Source organism: Panthera tigris, chromosome E2 (genome assembly GCF_018350195.1).
Source record: "Panthera tigris isolate Pti1 chromosome E2, P.tigris_Pti1_mat1.1, whole genome shotgun sequence".
Taxonomy (NCBI): Eukaryota; Metazoa; Chordata; class Mammalia; order Carnivora; family Felidae; genus Panthera; species Panthera tigris.
In genome coordinates, this window is record NC_056674.1 from 1,686,051 (window position 1) to 1,709,584 (window position 23,534).

Sequence of the window (23,534 nt, forward strand, 5' to 3'; positions counted from 1 at the left end):
ATTTTGCATATACTGGGTTAAATAAAACCTGTTAAGATTAGTAAAACCTGTTAAGATTAATTCCATCGCTGTCTTCTTACCTTTTTAAACATGGCTCCTGGAAAATTTTAAGTGAAAAATGCATGGTGTGCATTCAAGGCTCGCATTATATTTCCATGGCACGGTTTTAGAACCTGCTTCAGAGTGCGAAATGGTCTTGCTATATTTATTTCTTACTCGTTTGCTTTCTGCATCCCACATGATGGTGAACATTCCATGAAAGTAAAGACCTTCTCTCTCCATCTTGTTTATCCTGCATTCCCAGAGCTTAGGACAATTAAATGCACATAACTAGCCCCCAATATGTGTCTGTTTAATGACTGCTTGAGAGATCAAGTAGATGTTTGGGAAGAGGGCAGAGATACCTGACAGACAGTCACGGAGGAAAACTCTCCTTCATTGATCAGCTGGGGGGTGGGGGGGGTGGGTGTTTTCCTCCAACAAAAGGGGCCTCCTTTTTTCTGGCATTCTTCTGCTGGCTAAACCTGGATCTCATCCGATTTGCTAACTTTGGGTCCCGGAAAATCTAAATTCTTGTTGAATGAACAAATCAGTCAAATAACGAATTAGTATTGGTAAGAACAAAGGCCGTTTACATCAGTGCCGGGAGCTGCCAGGGAACAGACACCTGTGATTTCTATCTGCAAAGGCACACACAGCCAGATTCGTTTTTCCCCCTTCTGCAAAGACACCATTTTAAAGGTGCCCATTTTCAAATTGTGATGTGCCCCAAAGACGTGCTCCAATCCCAGACGTACCCAGATGGGGGTACCTCAGATCTGTGCCCACCTCCCCCCCAACCCACCAACTCAACTCTTCTGGCAGCCAGTGCTCTGCCCTGGTCCTTAAGAGAATTCGCCAGGCCTTGATGATGCGGGCAGGCTCTGCCTGTCGCCATGGAAACCGCAGCCAGAGTGGTGATGGGGAGGAGGCTAAAAGACACTCAGAGAATGGAACTTTCTAGACTGTGTGTGGGTTAGAATCCCAGCCTGCCATACTAATGGCTCTCAGTGAATATTTGTGAGGGGTGGGGGGTTGGATGAAAACACAGGGTCGTGGGAAAGTGACTTCACCTTTCTGGGACTCAGTTTCCTCTTCTAAAAGTGGGGAATTTTGTCCTGCCCGGAGCCCTGGACAGGGCTGAGGGTTATAATAGGGGCTGCTTGGAAATTACGTGGCAGCGTGCCTGTCATGATGTGGCTGGGATTTATAAAAACTGTGTTGCAGACTTGCTCTGCATCAGAATACGTGTGTGTGTGTGTGTGTGTGTGTGTGTGTAGGGGACGGGCACATGATTAAAAATGCAGAGTCCTGGGCTGCTCTCCAGACCAGCAATAGCAGAAGAACCCATCCCCCTTCTCCCCGCCCTCACTTCTACTCTACCCCCACTGGCTTTATTTAATGCCCGTCATCTCAGCACCGGAAATTAGCTTGTTTCTCCCCCTTCCCGGCTTTACTGAGGTATAACTGACAAATAAAAATTGTATGTCCATTTACAGTGTTTCGATACATGTTTGGACACACGTATACCCGGTGAATCAATCACCACAATGAAGCTAATTGCTGCATACCAATCAGCTCACGTGATAATGATTCGTGCATGAGTGTGTGTGTACATAGCAAAAGTCAAGGACACAATACAGTACTGTTAACTGGAGTCACTCATGCTGCATATCAGATCCCGGAACTCACTCAACCCGCACGACTGAAACTTTGCGTTCTTTGACCAACATCTCCCCATTTTCCGCACCCCTGTTTCTTTTCCACTGTCTTTCCCTCACTTTGGAGTAAGTTCTGCTCCGGAAGAAGGGGGATTCTGCCTTTCTTGGCCTCCTCCTGCACCCCCAGCCCGGCTCAGGGCCTGGCACATAGTAGGTGCTTCACGCATGAATGTTTGTAAATCTGTGGGAGCGTCCGTGACTTGTTTGGAGGGAGGAAAGGTTTATGAGAGGCAGAATGACCTGGAAATGGAGGGGGGTGGGACAGAGGATGATTCTGTGGAGGGAACACCACGGAGGAAGGCAGGCCGGGCGAGGGGGCGAGGCTGGCGTTCAGTATTGGGGCAGGAGGAGAATCGAGAGAAGGGAGCGGTGGAGAGGGGAGACCAATCCACGGAGCATGGATATCGGGTTGGTGCTTCCCTCCCGAGCTCTCAGGCCCCTCTGACGTCCACAGTGGAGCCTCCACGTCAAACGCTCTCCAGGCCACAGAGGGAGGGAAGCAGACGTGGCTTGAGCACATCTCACAGCTTGGAATACTCCTCCTTTTCTGTAAAGATGAGTCCTCCCTTCCCCGACTCGTAAAACAAAAACGAAAACATGACCACCACCTCACACTCGCCAGAATGGGGGAAAAGAAAGAGACCGACAACATCAAGTGTGGGTGAGGATGTGGAACAATGAACGGAACGGTTCGTGTGCTGTTGGTGGGAGCGTAAGACAGCACAACCACTTTGGAAAAGGTCTGGCATTTTCTTCAAAATAAGTGATCCTGTCAGTCTGGCCTCGGTGTCCTCGAGGGTCCTCAAGGGCACCCAGGAATGTCTCCTCTGGAAAGGGAACCACTGCCTCCAGCACAAAGCAAACTGGACACTGATGGCATCTGGACGCTGGGGTAAGAGAGCGTGGTGGGGAGTGTGGTAAAGGGGAGAGACTGTGTTTTTCTGAAATGGACAGGGCCTGCAGACCCGTGCAATGGCTCCCGTGCGTGAAGTTGAACCCAACATTGTTCAGCCCTTCCGGATTTCCCAGAGAAATTGGAAAACCGTATTTCCATGTTGAACCCTCTTCGGCGCTCATCCGTTATTGGTGGGTGTGGAAACTGACACAACCTGTATGGCGCCTCCTGGGCATTCTCGAGGTCAGACCGGAACGCTGCACCCTCTGAGCCAGAAATCCCACTTCGAGGACTGTGTCGCACAGCTGCCCTCACACATGTGCGCACACTGCATCTCACGGCAGCATCGGTTATCACAAAGGACTGGACACAACCTCAGTATCCATGAGGAGGGGACGTGTTAAATCAGCCAGAAAACACCCATGTCACCGGATACTCCGAATCTATACGAATAAGGAGTAAGTTGCTTCCGCACCAGTATGGAATGATCTCCGTGATTTATCTACTTTATTTAACTTCTACATGTATCTTAGTAGACATCCTCTACCCATGCTCTCCCCGGGACAATCCCCACTTTAGAGCTGAGGAGCCAGGCAGAGCCCCGAGATAGCAAGTGGATAAGTGGGTTCAATCCACGCTTTTTTATTTTTTATTATTTTTTATTTAAAAAAATTTTTTTTAAGTTTTATTTATTTTTGAGACAGAGAGAGACAGAGCATGAATGGGGGAGGGTCAGAGAGAGGGAGACACAGAATCTGAAACAGGCTCCAGGCTCTGAGCTGTCAGCACAGAGCCCGACGCGGGGCTCGAACTCACGGACCGTGAGATCGTGACCTGAGCCGAAGTCGGCCGCTCAACCGACTGAGCCACCCAGGCGCCCCTCAATCCACGCTTTTACCCACCATGCCATGCTGTCTTCACATGAAGAGGAAAATAGGAAGTTGGAGAAAAATGGCAAAAATTACTATTCTGTTAAAAAAAAAAAGTGGGGGTTGACAATGCCTTGTGCTTGGAATTACACATTAAAGAACGTGTGGGGCGCCTGGGTGGCTCAGTCAGTTAAGCATCCGACTCTTGATCTCAGCTCAGGTCATGATCTCACGGTGTTGTGGGTTTGAGCCCCATGTCAGGCTCTTTGCTGACAGTTCAGAGTCCCCTTTGGATCCTCTGTCCCCCTCTCTCTTTGCCCCTCCCCTGCTGTGCTCTCTCTGTCTCTAAATATAAAATAAACATTAAAAAAAAAAAGAATGTGTAACAGATGTGAAGGTGGAATTTTTACCGCACAACATCCCCCATACGATTATTATGTTCACTGAGTTAAGATGTAACCACCACTCAAAATATGCTACGGTTTAAAAAGGGAGAAAATGCAATTGAAAGCCATATTGGTGGCTTTGTCTTTCGCAACTTACCAGTGCCTGCCATCATATTATATGCTTATTTCCGTGTGGGCACAGAATAAGCATCAGGAAAGAAGGCCCTTTAGGCTTTTCCTTCATCTCTAGAACAAAGCCTGGAGCTTAAAATAGGCGTGGATTTAGTATATTCATAGAATCATCTATGTTCATCGTCTATTTAAAGGAATAAATGTTTGTGAACTAAACTAGTGGTTTGGTGAATCAATGAATGAGTTGGAAGACGGATAAGGTTTATATCACCTGCTCTTTGGGGCGCTTTGGGATTTCCAACCGAGCTGCAGAGACCTGTTTTTCCCCTTCTGCAAAGACCCAGTCTGAGGATGCATTTTAATTACACAGAAGTTGCTAGCTGACTGCTAATGGGAACCCGGCCCCCCCCCCCCCCGCAGGCTGGCGCCTGCACCCCACCTCCCACCTGGCGACTACGACCACTGCTGCCGTGGAAATGTGGAACCGTAGAACCGTAGAAACGTAGAAACGTAGAAACGGCAGCCAGCTGGGCACGAGGAGGGGGCTGCTCGGGGGTCCAGGGAGGGATGCGGAGCCTGGAAAATTCCACGCTCGGGACTTAAACTGTGGGCACCCGCACATTCAAATCCCAGCCCAGACTCCAGGAGGGGCCCCGCGGAGCTGGTGGAGGGGTCACTGAGAGGGGTGGCGGGCAGGTGGCTTCTCCCTGCAGCCTGCACCCCCTTGCCTGGTGCAGAGGACCCTGGGGTCAGGGGCAGGAGAGAACCACCTCAGACCCACTCCCACCCTGGCCAGAGTCCTGGCAGATGTTTCCCTAGGGGGCTCCCCATGCAGGCCTGTAGGCTCCACCTTAGAAAACCACTTTCTAGAATCTCCCACTGACCTCGCCCCAATCATCTTCCTGTCTTATTCCCCCATATCGCCTTCGTCTGCAATCTTATTCTTTGTCTGCTCCTACTGTGTGGTCCCTGTGCCACTCAGGAAAAGTGCATCCCTGTGAGCGCACCCCAGCAGTGAGTTACCTCTGGACCCCTGCCTTTGGGGGGTGCATAGTAGGCCTGCAGCTCAGGTGACCCCACCTAGACGATGGATGAATGTGTGAATCTGTGCTGTCTTGTTACACCACAGTCTCATGGGGGTGACTGCGTTGGAGCCTATGTTCTGGATTCTTCTGGCCTCCTGGGGCAGGGTGGGGGCGCATGTTGTAGTCCTGGCTCTCACCTCCTTAACGCCCCCTCCAATGGGAGGACTGATTCCAGGACAGGGATGGGGCCCATGGAGCACCGGATGCAGATCCAGAATTATTTTTGTTGTCGTTCCAGTTCTGTTGAAGTATAATTGACGAGTTAAAATTGTATACATTTAAGGTGTACAATGTGCTGATATGATAGACATGTACCTGGTGAAACAATCATCACGGTCAAGTATCTGCCTCCTCACGTAGTTCCCTTCCTCCCTTCCTTCCTCCCTCCTTCTCTTTTCTAACTTCCTTCCTCCCTCCTCTTTTCTTTCCCTTCCTCCCTCCTTCTCTTTTCTAACTTCCTTCCTCCCTCCTCTTTTCTAACTTCTTTCCTCCCTCCTTCTCTTCTCTTTTCCTCCCTCCCTTCCTTCCTTCCTCCCTCCCTCCCTCCCTTCCTTCCCCCTTTCTTTCTTTCCCTTCCTCCCTCCTTCTCTTTTCTTTCCCTTCCTCCCTCCTTCTCTTTTCTAACTTCCTTCCTCCCTCCTCTTTTCTTTCCCTTCCTCCCTCCTTCTCTTTTCTAACTTCCTTCCTCCCTCCTTCTCTTTTCTTTCCCTTCCTCCCTCCTTCTCTTTTCTAACTTCCTTCCTCCCTCCTCTTTTCTTTCCCTTCCTCCCTCCTTCTCTTTTCTAACTTCCTTCCTCCCTCCTCTTTTCTAACTTCTTTCCTCCCTCCTTCTCTTCTCTTTTCCTCCCTCCCTTCCTTCCTTCCTTCCTTCCTCCCTCCCTCCCTCCCTTCCTTCCCCCTTTCTTTCTTTCCCTTCCTCCCTCCTTCTCTTTTCTTTCCCTTCCTCCCTCCTTCTCTTTTCTAACTTCCTTCCTCCCTCCTCTTTTCTAACTTCTTTCCCCCCTCCTTCTCTTCTCTTTTCCTCCCTCCCTTCCTTCCTTCCTCCCTCCCTCCCTTCCTTCCCCCTTTCTTTCTTTCCCTTCCTCCCTCCTTCTCTTTTCTTTCCCTTCCTCCCTCCTTCTCTTTTCTAACTTCCTTCCTCCCTCCTCTTTTCTAACTTCCTTCCTCCCTCCTTCTCTTCTCTTTTCCTCCCTCCCTTCCTCCCTTCCTCCCTCCCTCCCTCCCTCCCTCCCTCCCTCCCTTCCCCCTTTCTTTCCCTTCCTTCTTTTTTCTTTTCTTTGTGTATGATGAGAACACTTAGGATCTACCCTCTTAGCAAATATACAACTCAGCGTTGCTAACTACAGTCATGTTGCTCTATGTCAGATGCAGATCCTGGATTCCTATAGGTCGACCCATGGGTGTGGGGCTCACTCCTACTTCCCTTCCACCAATGGTATGCCTGGACTTGAATCCAGGTTAATTAGCTGTGCACCTCAGGGGCAGTCACTTAACCATCCTGTGCCTCAGCTTCTTTGCCTGAAAAACGGGGACAATAATAATGCCCGTCTGGTGGGGTCATTGTGAGGATCAAAAGGGAAAATGTGTGTGAGTGCTCCACACAGAGTTGGCATATAATGGGGGCTCAGAAAGTATCACATGTAGGTAAATTTCATACATACTTTTTACTTCATAAATACATATATGTTCATATATAATAATGTAATTAATATCAACATATTTCTCTCTAAATGATTATGTATACAGATATATACATACACATACATATATGTGGAATCATATATAAATAGTTCTTAACTGAGGGTGATTCTGTCCCTCAGGGTACAATTTGGCAATGTCTGGAGACATTTTTGGTTGTCACAGCTGGGAGGGGCTGCTACCACCATCTAGATGGCGGGGGCCAGGGATGCCACTCAACCTTTTATAGCGCACAGGATGGCCCCCACACAAAGAATGACCTAGCCCCAAATGTCAGTGGTACCAAGGCTGAGAAAACCTGCTTGATATCCCCATACATGCATAATAGTGCACACCAGTGAGAAATAAAGAAATAGAATACAAACCACATATGTAATTTAAAACTTCATAGCATCCTCATTGAAAAGACAGAAAAAGAAACAATTTTTTCTAAGATCAATTTTAAAATCGTATCTATTTAATGCAATATATTCAAAATATTATCGCATAGTCAACATGGAATCAGTAGAAGACATTGTCAACGAGGTATTTCACCCTCCTTTTCTCGTACACATAATCTTCACAATCCACTGTGGGTTTTACACACTGGTTCGCTCTGGCCACATCTCCAGCGCTCTGTAGTCAACCATGGCTGGTGCCCCCCCTACCCCCCCACCACTGTCGCACTGCCCGGGGCAGACCGTTATCATGTGCTGAGGAAAATGGGCAGCAGAGGGCGTCCGAGAATATCACGGAGTCCCTTTAAAACTACCCAAATGGAAGGAATTGGCGGAGCCCGAGAAAGAAAGAGGCTTCTGGCCACAGGCTCCGTCAACCCTCCTCTGTGGAGGGTGAAGAGGCAGCAGAGAGGAGAAGCCGGGCCTCGGCCTTCTGTTGTGTCTGTGTCTCCTCTTGCTGGGGAGGTGGGAGCTGCTGAGAACATTCACGCCTAATGACCTGGATCCAAATCTCTTCCCTCTGCCCGTGCCTGTCCGGCCCCCTGACCCCAGAGGTGTCCAGTTTCTCTGCCTGGGTCTCCCCACGGTCTCCAGCCCCGGTGCCCCACGGGCAGCCAGGGTCATATTGTTCACATGCACATCAGACCGTGGCCCTCCTTTGCCCGATGTCTGCCAGGGGCTCCCTCCTGAAACTTGGGTGAAATCCAAGCCGCTGACCTAGGTCTAAAACACATCCCCAGATCTGGCCCTTAGCAAGCTCTCCAGGCCCGTCTCCCCACTGCCCGACCACCTGGGCTCCAGCTTTCACAGGCCAAGTGGTGTCTTCCCAAAATTCCTGTGCTGGAGTCCTAACTCCCAAGGCCTCAGAATGCGACTGTATTCGAGGACAGGGTCTTTAAAGAGGTGATTAAGTTCAAATGAAGGGTTAGGGTGGGTCCTGGCTGGCTCAGTCAGAAAAGCATGCCTGACTCTTGATCTTGAGGTCGTGAGTTCGAGCCCCATGTTGGGTGTAGAGCCTACTTAAAGTAACGTCTTAAAAAAGAGAAGAGGAAGAAGAAGAGATCAGGACATAGACACGCACAGAAGGAAATCATGTGAGGACACGGGGTGTAGGCGGCCGTGTACAAGCCAAGGAGAAAGGCCTCCGGGAAATCGTCAGAAAATAATCGTCTGTCATGGAAGCTTCCCAGGCTGTCCTGCTTTGTTATGGCAGCCGTAGCAAACTCATACAATCATTCACTCAACCCAAAAAAGTTACATTTAAAAAGCAAAAATAGGGGCACCTGGGTGGCTCAGTCAGTTGGTTGAGTGTCTGACTCTTGATTTCAGCTCAGGTCATGATCCCAGGGTCATGGGATGGAGCCCTGAGTCGGGCTCTATGCTGAGCCTGGAGATTCTCTCTCTTAAGGTTCTCTCTCTCCCTCTGCCCTTTCCCCACTCGCCCATGCACGTGTGTCCTCTCGCTCGCTCTTTCTTGAAAATAAAAAAAATAAAAAGGAAAATTAAAAAAAAATTAAAGCAAAAATCTATTCTGGAAACACTCCTATATAATTGATGTGAAAACAGGGTTTGGCTCAGTTTGTTAAGCGTCCGGCTTCGGCTCAGGTCATGATCTCCTGGTTCATGAGTCTGACCCCACGTGGGGCTCTGTGCTGACAGCTCAGAGCCTGGAGCCTGCTTCAGATTCTGTGTCTCCCTCTCTCTGGCCCTCCCCCGCTCATGCTCTCTCTCTCAAAAATAAATAAATGTTAAAGAAATTTTTAAAAATAATTGATATGAAAATAACTGATTATTTAACATATAAGAAACTCTAAAAAAAAAAAAAAAGCCAAACAAAAACAAAACCCCAGACACCTCAAATGAAATGTGAACCATGGAGACCAGCAGGAGTTATCCCGACGAAAATGCAAACCTTAACACGCGTCTGTAAAACGCATTCCCTGTATTTAGTGAAAATCACCCTGCGTGGGTTCAAAAGTCAGTTGTATGCAGGAGGGCTTCTCCTGAGGACCCAGACACCAAACTATTTGTGGATGAAATGATATCGTGTCTGGGAGTTGCTTTAAAAGTATTGCGGGTAGTGTGATGGGAGGCTGGCGGTGTGAGCTGATCATCTATGAAACCATGAGCATGAGAGGAAACACTGTGTTCTTTTGTCCACTTTTGTTTATTCTCAAGCTTTTCAACACGCTGCCCACCACCCCCCCCCCCGCCACATCCCAAACTCAGAGCCAAACTGGTCTTTCTGAACCACGTATTTGACCATTTCACTGTCCTGTTTCCAACCCCACTGCCCTCCTGAAAAGAGTCGGAAAAGAGGTGCTCTTTAATTTTACAGACTAATAATCTTTAATCTTTTTAAAATTATTTTTTAATGTTTATTTATTTATTTTGAGAGGGAGCATGCACGCACAAGCAGGGGAGGGGCAGAGAGAGGAAGAGAGTCCCAAGCAGGCTCCATGCTGTCAATGCAGAGCCCGACTTGAGGCTTGGCTTGATCCCATGAAACACGCGATCATGACCTTAGCCGAAACCAAGAGTTGGGCACTTGGGGTGCCTGGGGAGGGGGCAGGGGGCTCGGTCCATCGAGCGTCTGACTCTTGATTTCAGCTTTCAGCTCAGATCAGGATCTCATGGTCTCATGATCTTGTGAGTTGGGGCCCTGTGTGGGGCTCTACGCTGACAGTGCTGAGCCTGCTTGGGATTCTCTCTCTCGTCTCTTCCATGCCCCTCCTCTCCTCTCTCTCTGTCCCTCAAAATAAGTAAATAAGCTTAAAATAAAAAGAGTCAGACAGTCAACCGACTGAGCCACCCAGGCGCCCCAATAATCTTTACTCTTAATTTTGCCTCATTCCCACCACACCCAGGGCTTTGGGGCTTATCCGTTTTCCAGGGAGAAAATGAAATATTGATAAAGCCTCTGGCCCCATGTTTCCCTCGGTGAGGAGCACAGGGCACTCCCTCCTATAATCCTTTCACCGCAAAGCGCCCCTCTTCGGAATCAGGAGCAAGAAACATAACATCTCAGAAAACAACAGCAACATATTCTGAGCAAACCACCGAAAGGGGGCTCCATGCGGAGACCCCCAAACGGCCCCTTCTTTATGGTGTGTGCAGCCTGCGTGTTCCGATCCTCTGGGTATGTTCAGGGATGTCCCCATCACGGGCCTCTGAGGACTCAGAAAACAAACATGTTCTCAGTCTTCTGACGCCAGCGAATTCTATAGTACAGACCTTGGAGCTCGCGCCTCCCAGGGGCGGACATACCTGAAACGTTTGTCATGGGATCGGCTTTCCTGACAGCTAATCCCCCCAACAGCTGCTCTGGCCCTTGACTCTGAGCAGCACGTGGGGCCCAGCGGAGGAGGCCGAGGGCGGCCTGACCGCCTTGACCACCGGCAGCTGCGGCCGAACTGCCGAGGGGCTGCTGTTTGTAACCTTGAGCTACACCGAATGGGTCACAGATGGACGCGGTGGCCACACACCCTGTCGCATGACTCTGAGAGGCACTCCCGTGGGGAGCAAGAGTTTGAGAGCCATCGATCGCCCTCCAACGTGCCCTGTACCCAACTGTCCCATCTGCCACGATGGCTTTACAGCACACACCTGGGTTTTCCTAAAACAGGACATGGTTCAGGTTCTGAATAGCAAATCCTAGGACTCGACTGAAGCCTCTAGGTGTCCTTTCTGCAGGACTGAAGGTGTCTGAGCAGAACACAACAAAAGAAACAAAATCCGCGGGCACCTGGGCGGCTCAGTAGTGGTCTCTGACTCTTGACTTCGGCTCCTCTCATGGTCCGTCGGTTCAAGCCCCACGTTGGGCTCTTTGCTGACAGTGCGGAGCCCGCTTGGGCTTCTCTTTCTCTCTCTTTGCACCTCCCCTACTCGTGCTCTTTCCTTCTCTCAAACCAAACTTAAAAAAAAGTCCAAAAGAAACAAGATCGAAAGTCTACAGGAGTTCGGCACCAAGAATGGCTCATGGTGGAAGAACGGATTTTTCTCTCTCTGCATGTTCTTCCAGCCGCTGTGCCCCAGTCACCGTTCATGCTAACGTCCCATCCGTGCCTAAATGTCCGTGTGCCACATCGGAAACACGCGTGAGGAATTCAGCCACGCTCGCTGACGTTCGGGGCCCCCGTGTCTTCACCTCAGACAGGAAAGCATGGTCCCCACCTCCAGAGCTAAATGAGGACCAGGAGGTGCTCAGCAAAGAGCCCATGGCTGTGGGTCTCAAAGTGTGCGAGAGCCTGAGTGGGTGTGTGTGAGCACACGAGGGTCTGTGTCGTGTCTGTGTCCCATGTGTGTGGGGTGTTACAGGGGCCGGGGTGGGGGGGCAGTGGAGACGGAGCACAGAGGACTTTTAGGGCAGTGAAAATGCTTGATGTGATCTCCAAGGTGGGACGCAGGTCACTATACATCTGTCCAAACCCAGAGAAGGCACGAGGCAGCACGAGTGGCCCCGATGTGAAGTGTGGACTCCAGGTGGTGATGACGTGTCTATGCAGCCTCATCCACGGTAACAGGCGTGCCCTCGGATGGGGGATGTGATGATGGGGAGTCTGTGCGTGAGTGGGGGCAGGGGGCACACGGAAATCTCTGTATCTTCCTCTCAATCTTACTGTGGCCTGAAACTGTCCTTTAAAAAGGAAGGTTCTTTAGGGGCGCCTGGGGGGCTCAGTGGGTTGAGTGTCTGACTTTTGATTTCGGCTCAGGTCATGATCTCACAGTTCATGAGTTCAAGCCTTGCATCGGGCTTGTTGCTCTCAGCGCAGAGCCTGCTTGGGATCCTCTGTCCCTCCCCCGCTCGCACTCTTACTCTCAAAAATAAATAAAACATTAAAAAATGTTTACAAAAAGGAAGGTTTTTTTGTTTTGTTTTTTTAAAGTTTTTTTAAAAAAATTTTTTTTTAACGTTTATTTATTTTTGAGACAGAGAGAGACAGAGCATGAACGGGGGAGGGGCAGAGAGAGAGGGAGACACAGAATCGGAAGCAGGCTCCAGGCTCTGAGCCATCAGCCCAGAACCCGACGCGGGGCTCGAACTCATGGACCGCGAGATCGTGACCTGAGCTGAAGTCGGCCGCTTAACCGACTGAGCCACCCAGGCGCCCCTGTTTTGTTTTTTAAAGGAAACGCAATGGCGACAAAACAATGTGAGTAAGTGTGGCTAAATCAGTGGTTCTCAACCAGGGGTGACTTTGTCCACCACGGGACAGCCGGCATTGCCTGGGGACGACCTCGATGGTCACAACATAGAGAGGGGCATACATGACTGGCATCTGGGGGGGGGGGGCGGTGGGCAGAGACCGGGCATGGTACATAAGACGGTCCCACCACAAGGCTGTGTCCACAGCACTGACTGTGAAATTCAATCGTGACCGAAGCTGAATCATCACATCACATGACATCACAGAGGGGCAATCCATCCCACATCCTGGGAGACTCTGGGCGGGGAGAGTAAGACAGGCGAGAAAATAGTTCGAAGTCAGTTGTCAAAACCCAAGCCAAAGGTGATGTTGTGGGGACAGGGGGCAGCATTTAGAGATTTCTAGACAGTGGGGGACACAGGTGGGATCAGCAGGACTCATGGATGGAGGGAATGTGGATGGGGGAAAGGCATGAAGGAAGACTTAATCCCAAATTTTAGCTTGAGCGCCTTGGGAAGTGATGGTGACATTTCAGAGGTGGACAAGCCCCAGAACCGGACAGGATGGTTTGGAGGTTGGTACGCTTGTTCAAGCTTGCTGTGATGGCAGTGAGGACGAAGAGTGGTGGCACTGGGGAAGGGGGAAAGATTTGAGAGCCGTTTATTTATTTTTGTATTTTTTTTATGTTTGCCTGTTTTTATTCTCAGTGTTTTTAGCTTTCAGAAATGTTCAGTCTTAAGGCAACTGCAGTCACATCATGTTATTCTGGAGTCAATACAAATTTACATTAAAAAGTGAAAAAAGTGTGGCAATAAAATGACTAAAACCAAAACATTGTTTCATCTTTTAAAAATGCTTATTTATTTGAGAGAGGGAGAGAGAGAGAGAGAGAGAGAGAGCGCGACATGGGGAAGGACAGAGAAAGTGGGAGAGAGAGAATCCCAAGCAGGCTCTGAGCTGTCAGCACAGAGCCCGATGTGGGGTTTGATCCCACAAACTTTGAGGTCATGATCTGAGCCAAAATCAACAGTCAGATGCCTCACAGACTGAGACACCCAGGAGCCCCCAAAATGCAATATGTTTTAAGATAAAAATGCAGAAATAACCCACGATGGACCCAACACCTAAATTCTTACTCAAGACGGGACCTGACTGTGCACTTTGTGTGGCTCAGCTCCCTCACCCTACCCCGACCCCCCTCCCGATCCCATCAGATCCTGTCTTTTTTTTTTTTTTTAATTTTTTTTTTAACGTTTATTTATTTTTGAGACAGAGAGAGACAGAGCATGAACGGGGGAGGGTCACAGAGAGAGGGAGACACAGAATCTGAAACAGGCTCCAGGCTCTGAGCTGTCGGCACAGAGCCCGACGCGGGGCTCGAACTCACGGACCGCGAGATGGTGACCTGAGCTGAAGTCGGACGCTTAACCGACCAAGCCACCCAGGCGTCCCTCAGATCCTGTCTTTAGTTAAAATGTTGATATTTTTTTTTTTGTTCATGGTCGACTGTTCTGCATTAACTTTGAATTTTAAAGAAACGTTGCATTAAAATATTGTTTCTCTTGCTTAATGCGATGTTGGCGCCCCCTGAAATCCCACGCTTCGATTATGTACTGGAGCTGAGAGGCTCCCCACCCCCGCTTCACCTCAGTCCTGGCCCTGGTGAATGGGGACAGATGTGAGAAATGCTTTCCGGTGAGAGGCTGTCAGAATTTTCACACGAGGCCGAGTAGCCAAGACGGACCCTCCGCTTTCCAGAATCCCATGGAATTTCCATTGAGCTAAGGGCCAGGCTGGATTCCAAGCAGCAGACACGTCCATGTAACTAAGGGCAGGAATGGCCGTCTTGGACCGCGCTCCGTACAGACAGCACAGGGGAGACACCCCTTTCCAAAACACGAAGGAAAGAGTAATACCGACCATCTGTTTGGCAAACTGCTGTCACCACGTTCCCTCTCTAACCAGCTTCTCCCTCTGCAGTTCTGAGAACTGGTTGTTTCGCAACGTTGTTTTCTAAGGAAGCAGCTTTCTGTCCTGGGGACCCTTCGTGGTGCTGTGAAGCCAGTTGGTGTCAATTAGGTGCTTACTGAACAAATTCCACTGGTACAGGTATGAGGACAGGAAGGGCTTCTGTCTGTGTGGGAGCCCCACTGTGTGCGTGTGCCCTTACGCACAGGGTCACGGACTGGCTACGATGAGTCCAGATAGCCTGTCTAGTGCTCGTGCACACGGCTTCCAGGTCCTGTGCCGAGTGCTTTAGGTGGGAATCCAATCATTCAATTCTGAAACCCTCATAGGGTGCTCATCCCTACTTTACGGTCGAATAGCTTGGGATCAGAGAGGTTCTGACACCAGCCAGAAGACGCACAGCTCGGCCCTGGCAAGTCCTTGGGACACCAACATTGCTAGAAGGCCCCCGAATGGGTGTTCTAGCTGGAGCCTCCATTGCGAGGGTCTGGGGGCGAGAGGGCTGTGTCCCAGACCACTGGACCTTCCGTTTCCATCCTGGCGCGGTGGTCCTTGGGCCCAGCCTGTGCCAGCATTTGACACATTTCTGGAACCACCAGTGGAAGGTGTATTTGTTTTCTGCTCCTGTGTAACAAATCCCCACTTCTCTGCAGCTTAAACCTATTATCTCACAGTTTTTCTTGTGAGAAATTCAGGCTGGACCTTCTGCTTAGGGTCTCCTCAGGCTGAAATCGAGGTGTTATCCAGGTCTGTGGTCTTATCTGAGGCTCAGGGAACTCTTCCAAGCACTCGCGTGTGTGTGTGTGCACGTGCGCGCGCACACACACACACACACACACACACACACAGAGCAAGACTGTTGGCAGGATCCATTTCCTTTTGATGGTATGGCTGAAACCACCCCATTTTCTCATGGGCTGTCAGCGGGGGTCCGCTTTCAGCTCCCAGAGGCTGCCCCCATTCCTTGCCCCATGCCTCCCGTGGGCAATTCACAACATGTCACATATCTTTCTGGCATCCTCTGCTTGTCCTTTAAAGGCCCACCTGATTAGGTCAGGCCCACCCAGGGTGATCTCCCTACTCCTGTAGAACATAATGGAATCACAGGAGCGAGATCTCATGGCCCCACTGAGGAGGATTACACAGGGTGTGTACACAGTGAGTGAGAATTTTGGGGACCATTGTAGAATCCACAGAATGAGAGCGATTTCTGGGCCGAGCTAAGCTTCATTCTGTCGACAGCGTGGGATCTGGCATGAGTGTTTAAGTAAAAGATGTTCATGATCAGATCAACTGTTGCTGCTGCTGACGTTTATGTTTTGGAAAACCGCCTTGGAGGTTAGACTAGAAAAGAGGAATATGGCGGCTATGAGACCCCAAAGGAGATGCTACAGGAATCCTGGGTGTGGGAAGAGGTTGCTGAGACCCTGAGAGGAGGAAGTGGCAGGGGCATCATCAGTTTTACATGACAAGCATTGACCGAGTACCTGCTATGTGTCAGTCACCATCCTGGCCTCCAGTGCTGGGGTGCAGAGAGAGAAAATACAGATACGGTCCAGCCCTCATGGCACTTACCTCTTGGCAAGGGAGATAGAGGTTGTGATGGTTAACTTGATGTGTCAGCTTGGCTGGGCCATAGTGCCCGGACATCTGCTCCAACGTTGTTCGGGATGTTTCTCTGAGGGTGTTTTTTCGTTGTTATTGTTGTTGTTGTTGTTTGGTTTTGTTGTTGTTGTTTTTGGTATGAGATTGATACTTAAATTGGTGGACTTTGAGTCAAACACATCATCCTCCCTAATGTGGTTGGGCCTCACCCAATCAGTTAAAGGCCTGAACAGAACAAAGACTAACCTCCCTCCCCCAAGCAAGAGGGTGTTCTGCCAGCAGATGATTCTCAAACCCGAACCACAACACTAGCTGTACCTTCAGTCTTCAGCCTGCTGGCCCCATCCTGCAGAGTCTGGACCTGCCAGACTCCATAATCCTGTGATCACTGTTTCTCTGGTGACCCCTGACTAATATGTGCATCAGAAAAAATTATAGCCTGTGGCAAGCGTTAACAGAGGGAAGGGCTCTGAGAGCTTAGAGCAGGATGGTCTTGGAGAAATCAAGGAGGGCATTCCTGTGCAAATGATGCTGAAGCTGGTATCTCAAGATTGCATGGGTGGTGTTACCAGGGATGGGCACGAGGAAGGGCATTCTAGGCACACGAGTGGCATGTGAAAAAAAATTAGGAAGCTAATTACACTCCAGAGGGCCTGGAGTGTGGGGTGGAAGGTGATGAGGCCGGATGCGATGGGAGAGGCTGGAGCCCGCAAAGCCTCATCATCGCTGGCTGTTTCTCTTTATCCTAAAAGCGACAGGGAATTGCTTTAAGTGAGGTGAGGGGTGACATTAGCAGCTGTGTTTTCCAGGATATGGTTCCAGCTGCTGTGTGCAGAGGGACTACAGGGGCCAAGGGTAGAGGGAAGAGGGTCTGCTAGGGAGCTGGTGCTTTACTGAGTGTGTCAGTTACCTATCACTGTGTAACGAGCTGCCCCCAATCTTGTACAGAAACAACAGTTTATAATCCTCTGGTTTCTCTTCAGATTGTATACATTTTTTTGCCTTTTTCTAAAATAAAGATTTCCATGGAGAGGAACAATTCTGAGTGTTTACCCAAATTCTTGAGATCTTGTGTTTGCAAGGGAAAGAGAAGAGAGAGAGAGAGAGAGAGAGAGAGAGAGAGAGAGAAAGAATGAACAAAAGAAAGAATGAACAAAAGAAAGAAAGGGCAGAAAGAAACAACAGCTCATTGTTTCTCACAATTCCATGAGTTCTGTGGTTGGGTTTTGCACCTGTGTGGCCTCGTTTGGCTGGGGAATCCCCTGGGGTAGGAGGTCCCAGACAGCTTCCCTTCGTGTTTGGCCACAGTGCTGGCTCTCTGCTGGGGTCTTAGTTCTCCTCCTCCACGGGCTAGATCGGCTTCCTCACTGCATGGCGGCCTCAGGGGCTCTCAAAGAGCAAAAAGGAAGCCGCAAGGTATCTTAAGGCCATGTAAACAGATGCCACTCCTTGAGCAGTTAGAAATGTGTGGCCTTTCTTCATCCACAACATTCAGCCAATAATTTTTCAGTGTGCCAGGCACTGTTCAGGCTGTTGTGTGTTAGCAGTGAAGCCCATAGGCAATCTTCATGCCTTTCTGTGGCTTGTAAACAAATGCGTGTGCCACATGGGGTACTGATGAGGAAGAAGGCGGAATAGTGAGGTGGGGAACAGAGGGGTTGGGGGAGATAAGTCTGTCTGGGGAAGGGGAGTTTGAGCAGAGAGTCCTTAAGGGAGTCGGGGGCTAGAAATGAGGCCATCTCAGGGATGGTGCTGCAGGCTGAGAGCACAGCAAAGTCCAGTCCTCTCAGGGGAGCATGCCTGGATGTTCACACAGGTGTGGGGAGGAGGGTAGACTATGCAAGGGGAGAGGTAGCAGGGATTGGGGTCATGGGAGGTCCTGCTGGCCACGGAAGGACTTTGCTTTTTATTCCAGTGATGCAGACTCGCTGGCGGCTTAGAAGAGCAATACTGGAGGTTACGGAGGTAGCCCAGCATGTTGGTGCCCGCCACGAATAACAAGCTCCTCAAAATTTAGCAGCTTGAACAACAACAAACGTGATCTCAGTTTCTGTGCATCAGCGATGCGGAAGTGGCTCAGCTGGGTGGTTCCGGCTCAGGGTCTCTCATAAGGTTCCAGTTAAGATGTAGGCTGGGACTGTGGTCATCTGAAAGCTCGCCTGGTGATGGAGGATCCACGTCTAAGATGGCACATGCACATGGCTGGTGAGTCACTGCTGGCTGTAGGGCGAAGTCTCCCTAGCTTGGCAGCTGGGTTCCTTCTGAGCAGGTGGCCCAAAAGAGAGGATGGGTCACACGCAGTCCTTTCTGCCATTTTGTTGGTCACACAGCACCCCCCCCCCCTTCAATGTGGGAGGAACTATAAGGGCATGAGCACCCGTTGGCCAGGGTCTTAGGGGACCATCCTGGGGGTTGGTCCCTGTACCCCATCTCCTTGTCGGGGTGCAGGAAGCCTCTCACTTACCTGATATCGTACAGGGAATTTTTTCCTGGAACCAGAGAAGAATAAGAACGTGAGCAAGAAGAAAGAACATCTGTTTTCTCAGGAGAAGACAATTTCCATGATTCTAATCTGCTGGCTGCCAATTTTTTTTTAAAAAGCAGTCCTTTCCAGATTCCTGCTTTTGCTGTTTTCATTATTTCCTTCAGTGAGTGTGTGTTGCTTATCCCTTGTGCTGGCGGTACAGTGACAGAGGGACAGTGGTACGTTTGCAGACGTGAGAAGTGTTCAGGGGCCAGAGAGAGGGCTCAGGCGGGTGTGGGAGCCGGGGCTGGCTTGGGTGTGGGGGGTGTGGTGGAGGCCCACCCCAGCACAGAAAAGCCAGCTGGTCCCCAGAGCTTAATCCCCCTGGCAGGAAGAGGCAGCCGACAAGTTAGCAAACCACATGCATGATTTCAGAGAGCGACTGTGGACATGGCCCTCTGAGGCGAGGATTTTAGGGCTGGGGCCTCGTCTTGGGGAAGGACTGTCCTGTTTGGGGCAACAGCGGGTGCAGAGGCCCAGAGATGGGTACAAGCCAGGCCACTTGGAGATCCTTAAATGATCAGATTCTGGAACGCTGTCTGGAGCTGTTTCTCAGAACCCAGAATGACTGTAGGTGCTTAAAGATCAGTCCAAAGGGGCGAGGGCCTCTCTGCTTCCTTTCCGCCAACGAGATGGCCTGGGTTCCTGGTTTCTGGCTCTTCCAGTTACCAGCTGTGCATTCTTGGGCAAGTCACCTAACCTCTCTGTGCTTCCGCTACCTCCCCTTGTAGAATCAGCAGTGGGATAGGGACTTAAACACCCGCGGTAAAGACAAATGGCACAGTCAGGAAACAGGCGAAAGACTCGAACAACCCAAGGGTACACACAGACGGATAACTAGATAAAAAAAACTGTGGGGTGTAAGAATTAGGGAATATGATTCAGCCACTGCAAAGCGGATCCTTCCCTCCGAGGCGGCAGGGATGAACCCAGAGGACACGCTGCTCAGCGGGCACGCCGGGCACACAGGGAACCCGGCGCATCGTCCCAGCAGGGTGTGGAATCTGCAGGAGTCCGAACACCCAAGGAGCAGAGAGGAGGTCACCAGTGCAGGGGACACTCGGCTGGTTACAGGGATGCTCCGAGGTGTGAATCCATACATCCCACGAAAGCTTCACGGACGCCAAGCATATCTGGTGAAATTAACTCTGAGCTGCAGCCATGAAACACACACTAGGCTTGGAAACACAGAAGGAAGCAGACAATGTAATTTCTGCTGTTCATCACGGCGACGTGGATTAGGTCTCGAAAAGGTGATACAGCAAAACCTTGGATTGCGAGTTACCTCTTCGGAGAGGGAGGGTTCCGCGAGACGAGCCAACATTTCTAATCCGTTTTAACCTGATCAACGAGTGACGTCTTGCGATACCAGTCGCGCGAGACGCCCAACGGCACATGATCACAACACAACCAATGGCTCTTGAAATTCGCCTTGATATGCGAGTGCTTTGGATGGCAAGCGTGTTTCCGGAACGCATTATGCTCGCAAACCAAGGTTTTACCGTACTTGGGTGTCTCGCAAACCAAGGTTTTACCGTACTCGGGTGTCTCGCAAACCAAGGTTTTACCGTACTCGGGTGTCTCGCAAACCAAGGTTTTACCGTACTTGGGTGTCTCGCAAACCAAGGTTTTACCGTACTTGGGTGTCTTCGGTTAAATGACGTTGTGAGATTTTTATTTTTATTTTTTTATTATTTTTTTTAACGTTTTATTTATTTTTGGGACAGAGAGAGACAGAGCATGAACGGGGGAGGGGCAGAGAGAGAGGGAGACACAGAATCGGAAACAGGCTCCAGGCTCCGAGCCATCAGCCCAGAGCCTGACGCGGGGCTCGAACCCACGAACCGCGAGATCCTGACCTGAGCCGAAGTCGGACGCTCAACCGACTGAGCCACCCAGGCGCCCCTGTTTTTTAAAAGAAAGAAGATAGTTAAGAGGCTGGTACAGGAGCAGATGTTGGTATGCCCACGGAGGCCTGGCCGGGGGACTGATGTATCTGGGGTGTTCTGGAGATGGAGCCCACAGGCTGTGGTGGCAGGAGGGATAGAGAGGGACACGGAGCAGGATCATCGTGTGAGGTCCTTGTGTTTGCAGGGGATGCTGCTGTGTCTGGCCCCAGGCGGACGGTGGGTGTAAAATGACTGAACAGGGACAAGTCAGTCAAGATGGGGGGGGGGGGGATACCTGAGGACATAACCAGGTGCTATGGACAGAAATAGAGGAAAAACACGGTGGCTGATGTCCATGTTTTGAAGGGAGAGCCGGGTGTGACGCCCTACTCGCTGTGCCTCCTGGAGATGCTTACTCAACCTCTCTGTGCTTTGGTCCCCTCCTGGGTAAAAGAGAAGGAACAGTCCCTCTCTGAAGGTGGTGTGATAACACGCGGCAGCCACTAGACGTGGGGGTGTGCATTTTGGCTCTTCCGTGTCCTGGTTGGCTTCCCGTGCGATTTTGTGAAGAGTGGCGTCTAAATGTGTGGATTGGGGATAAAAACAGTCGCTCTCACATAGGTGTTGTTGGAGGACTCAGTGAAATCTGCGAAAGGGAACGGAGACGATGAGTCTTTCTCAGGCTTGAGCCTCATCCCCCAGATCCACCCCGTGGAGCAGGGATCAGAAAACGGTCCTCCCTACTGGCCACTTCCGGCTGGCCTGTGTTTATAAATGAACCTCTGCTGGGACACAGCCACGCCCATTCCTCACGAACTGTCTGAGGCTCCTTCCAATCCCCCGGTTGGCAGGGCTGGGTAGAGAAACGTTTTCCCTACTCTGGCTCTAGAGGCAAACCCTATTCCCGAGTCCTCTGGGTCCTTGCCTAGCTACTGGATAGGTGGGTCGGCCCCAATACACATCCTTTCCTCCACCCCTGTCCCTTTTACAGACAGGAGTAGCCCGTGTTATGCCCAGAATTCGTCATCCCCAAAGACTACGAGGGAGCCGAGTCCGATGCAAAAGCAAAGGGCCTTTATTGGAGCTAGCTCAAGCTCAATCCCCTACCTGCACCTACACAGGGTTTCAAGAGCACAAAGGTTATATAGGGATCAGGGCCTTAGCCGTTGGCTGAGGAAGGGTCGTGGCCTCAGCTGATTGGCTTGCTAGCCGATTGGCTGGGGAAGGGTCATGGCCTCAGCCAATTGTCTGGGGAAGGATCAGAGTCCCCTCAGGCAGGTTTGAAAGGTTTAAAGTAGAGTGATTACAAAGAGGAAGGCCCATCCCCCTCCTGTCCTTGAGCTCCTGCTCTCAGTGTCAGTGGTCTTGGGCCTGCTCCCCCAAATCAGAAGAGTCTGGCCCTCAGGTCACCCAGCCTCTTTCTCAGGGGTGCAGAGAGAGTAAGTGCTGGGTTGTAGGGTTCTCTTGCCATCTTTCCACCTTCATCTGAGCTCTCCTTTCCCCAGTGACTCATCCCAGCCCACCCCCAGGTGAAACAAGGAAACTCAAGGCTTTCGTCCACCTGCCGTGCATCCTCAGGATGGCTCCCTGACCACAGATCTAGGCCTAGGCCCCAACTCATGTTGAACGGGTGAGCGGGAAGTTACTCAAGGGGAGGAGGCGTGGTCTGGGAAGTTACTCAAGGGGAGGAGGCGTGGTCTGGGAAGTTACTCAAGGGGAGGAGGCGTGGTCTGGGAAGTTACTCAAGGGGAGGAGGCGTGGTCTGGGAAGTTACTCAAGGGGAGGAGGCGTGGTCTGGGAAGTTACTCAAGGGGAGGAGGCGTGGTCTGAGGTTTGAGCGGGAACCGCTTTCTGCGGCCATGTCGGGGACAAAGTCACTCAAGATGGGGGATACAGAACAAGATGGAGTCGGCCGGCCTGGGTCTGCTCTTTCACCCGCCATCGTCTCTTGCTCTGCTTTTCCTACCAGACACCGCGGCCTGCTGATGACCCCACACTAACGCACCCAGACACCGCGCATTCTTACGGATGTGGTCACAGGACGCTGGTGTGCAGATCCCCCACGATTTCACAGACCGGGTCCCTGATGAGCTTCCGCTGTGTTTCTGTTCCACAGTAAGAACAGTCGGGCCCGTGGTGCGGTGAGCGGTGTCCTCACACACGGGTCACTTCACCTGAGTCCTGCTCTCACGTGTGGGTGCACTGGGCGGGTGTCGCTGCAGATTCGAGGTTGTGTGTTCGCATTTGGGTTAAGCATTGGGCTGCCCTGTGTGAATTTTCTAGATGTTTGTTAAATCCCTTCTCCTGGGGGTTGTCGTGAACATTTTGGATTTCGTTCGGAGTCCAGCGGAGGCCACCGGGAACTGGGAAGTCCAGTGGCAGGGGACTGATGACTTAAAATCTCCCTCCCTCTCCTGTGGGCAGCGCGGGAGGCTCAGGTGCTGCAGGGGGGAATGGGGCAGGTGCGATGGTGCGATTCCCACCCACCCCCCAGTGCCAGACACTTTCCTCCTCCTTTTTCTTCTTTAATGTTTTTGTTTTTTTTTTTGAGAGAGAGAAAGAGTGGGGGAGGGGCAGAGAGAGAGGGAGACACAGAATCCGAAGCAGGCTCCAGGCTCCGAGCTGTCAGCACAGAGCCCGACGCGGGGCTCGAACTCACGGAGTGTTCGATCATGACCTGAGCTGAAGTCGGACCCTCAACTGACTGAGCCACCCAGGTTGCCCCACACTTTCATTCTTCTGAGTCTCTGCCCACACCCCCGAGGGACAGCTGGATGTCCCAGGAGTTTTGGGTAGATTTTCACTAAAAACCAAGAATGATGAATGCACTCCCTAGCTTGTGTTTCAGGGTTTCCCTGCTGCTCTCCAGGGTCACATTTAATCACTTCAGGTGTCTGTTTTCTTTTTTAAAAAGAGTTTCTAATACGTTAACTAATTAGTCATTTTGTAACGATCATAGGCACATGTTTCCAGACTGTTTCTTGCTTTTTAAATGTAACGTAAAAAAACAAAAACAAAAACAAAAACCAAACAGGTGACTGTGTGAGTTTGCTGGGGCTGCTATGACAGAACACCCCTGCCTGGGCGGCTTGAACAGCAGACACTTACTCTCTCCCTGTCCTGGAGGTTGGAGGTCTGA

General features: G+C 50.8%; 1 long non-coding RNA gene and 1 other non-coding gene across 3 annotated transcripts in view; one reads left to right on the plus strand and one right to left on the minus strand.

The window, feature by feature from the left end:
• LOC122234384 overlaps nt 1–23,534 on the minus strand; it is a 170,667-nt gene that overhangs the window by 973 nt on the left and 146,160 nt on the right. For both annotated transcript variants that reach the window (XR_006212166.1, XR_006212165.1), the window contains exon 3: nt 5,265–5,367. This is a non-coding gene — a long non-coding RNA (uncharacterized LOC122234384). The remainder of the gene's footprint in view (nt 1–5,264; nt 5,368–23,534) is intronic.
• LOC122234433 lies at nt 16,946–17,066 on the plus strand. Its single transcript, XR_006212221.1, has one exon. It is a non-coding gene; the product is annotated as a U5 spliceosomal RNA (small nuclear RNA).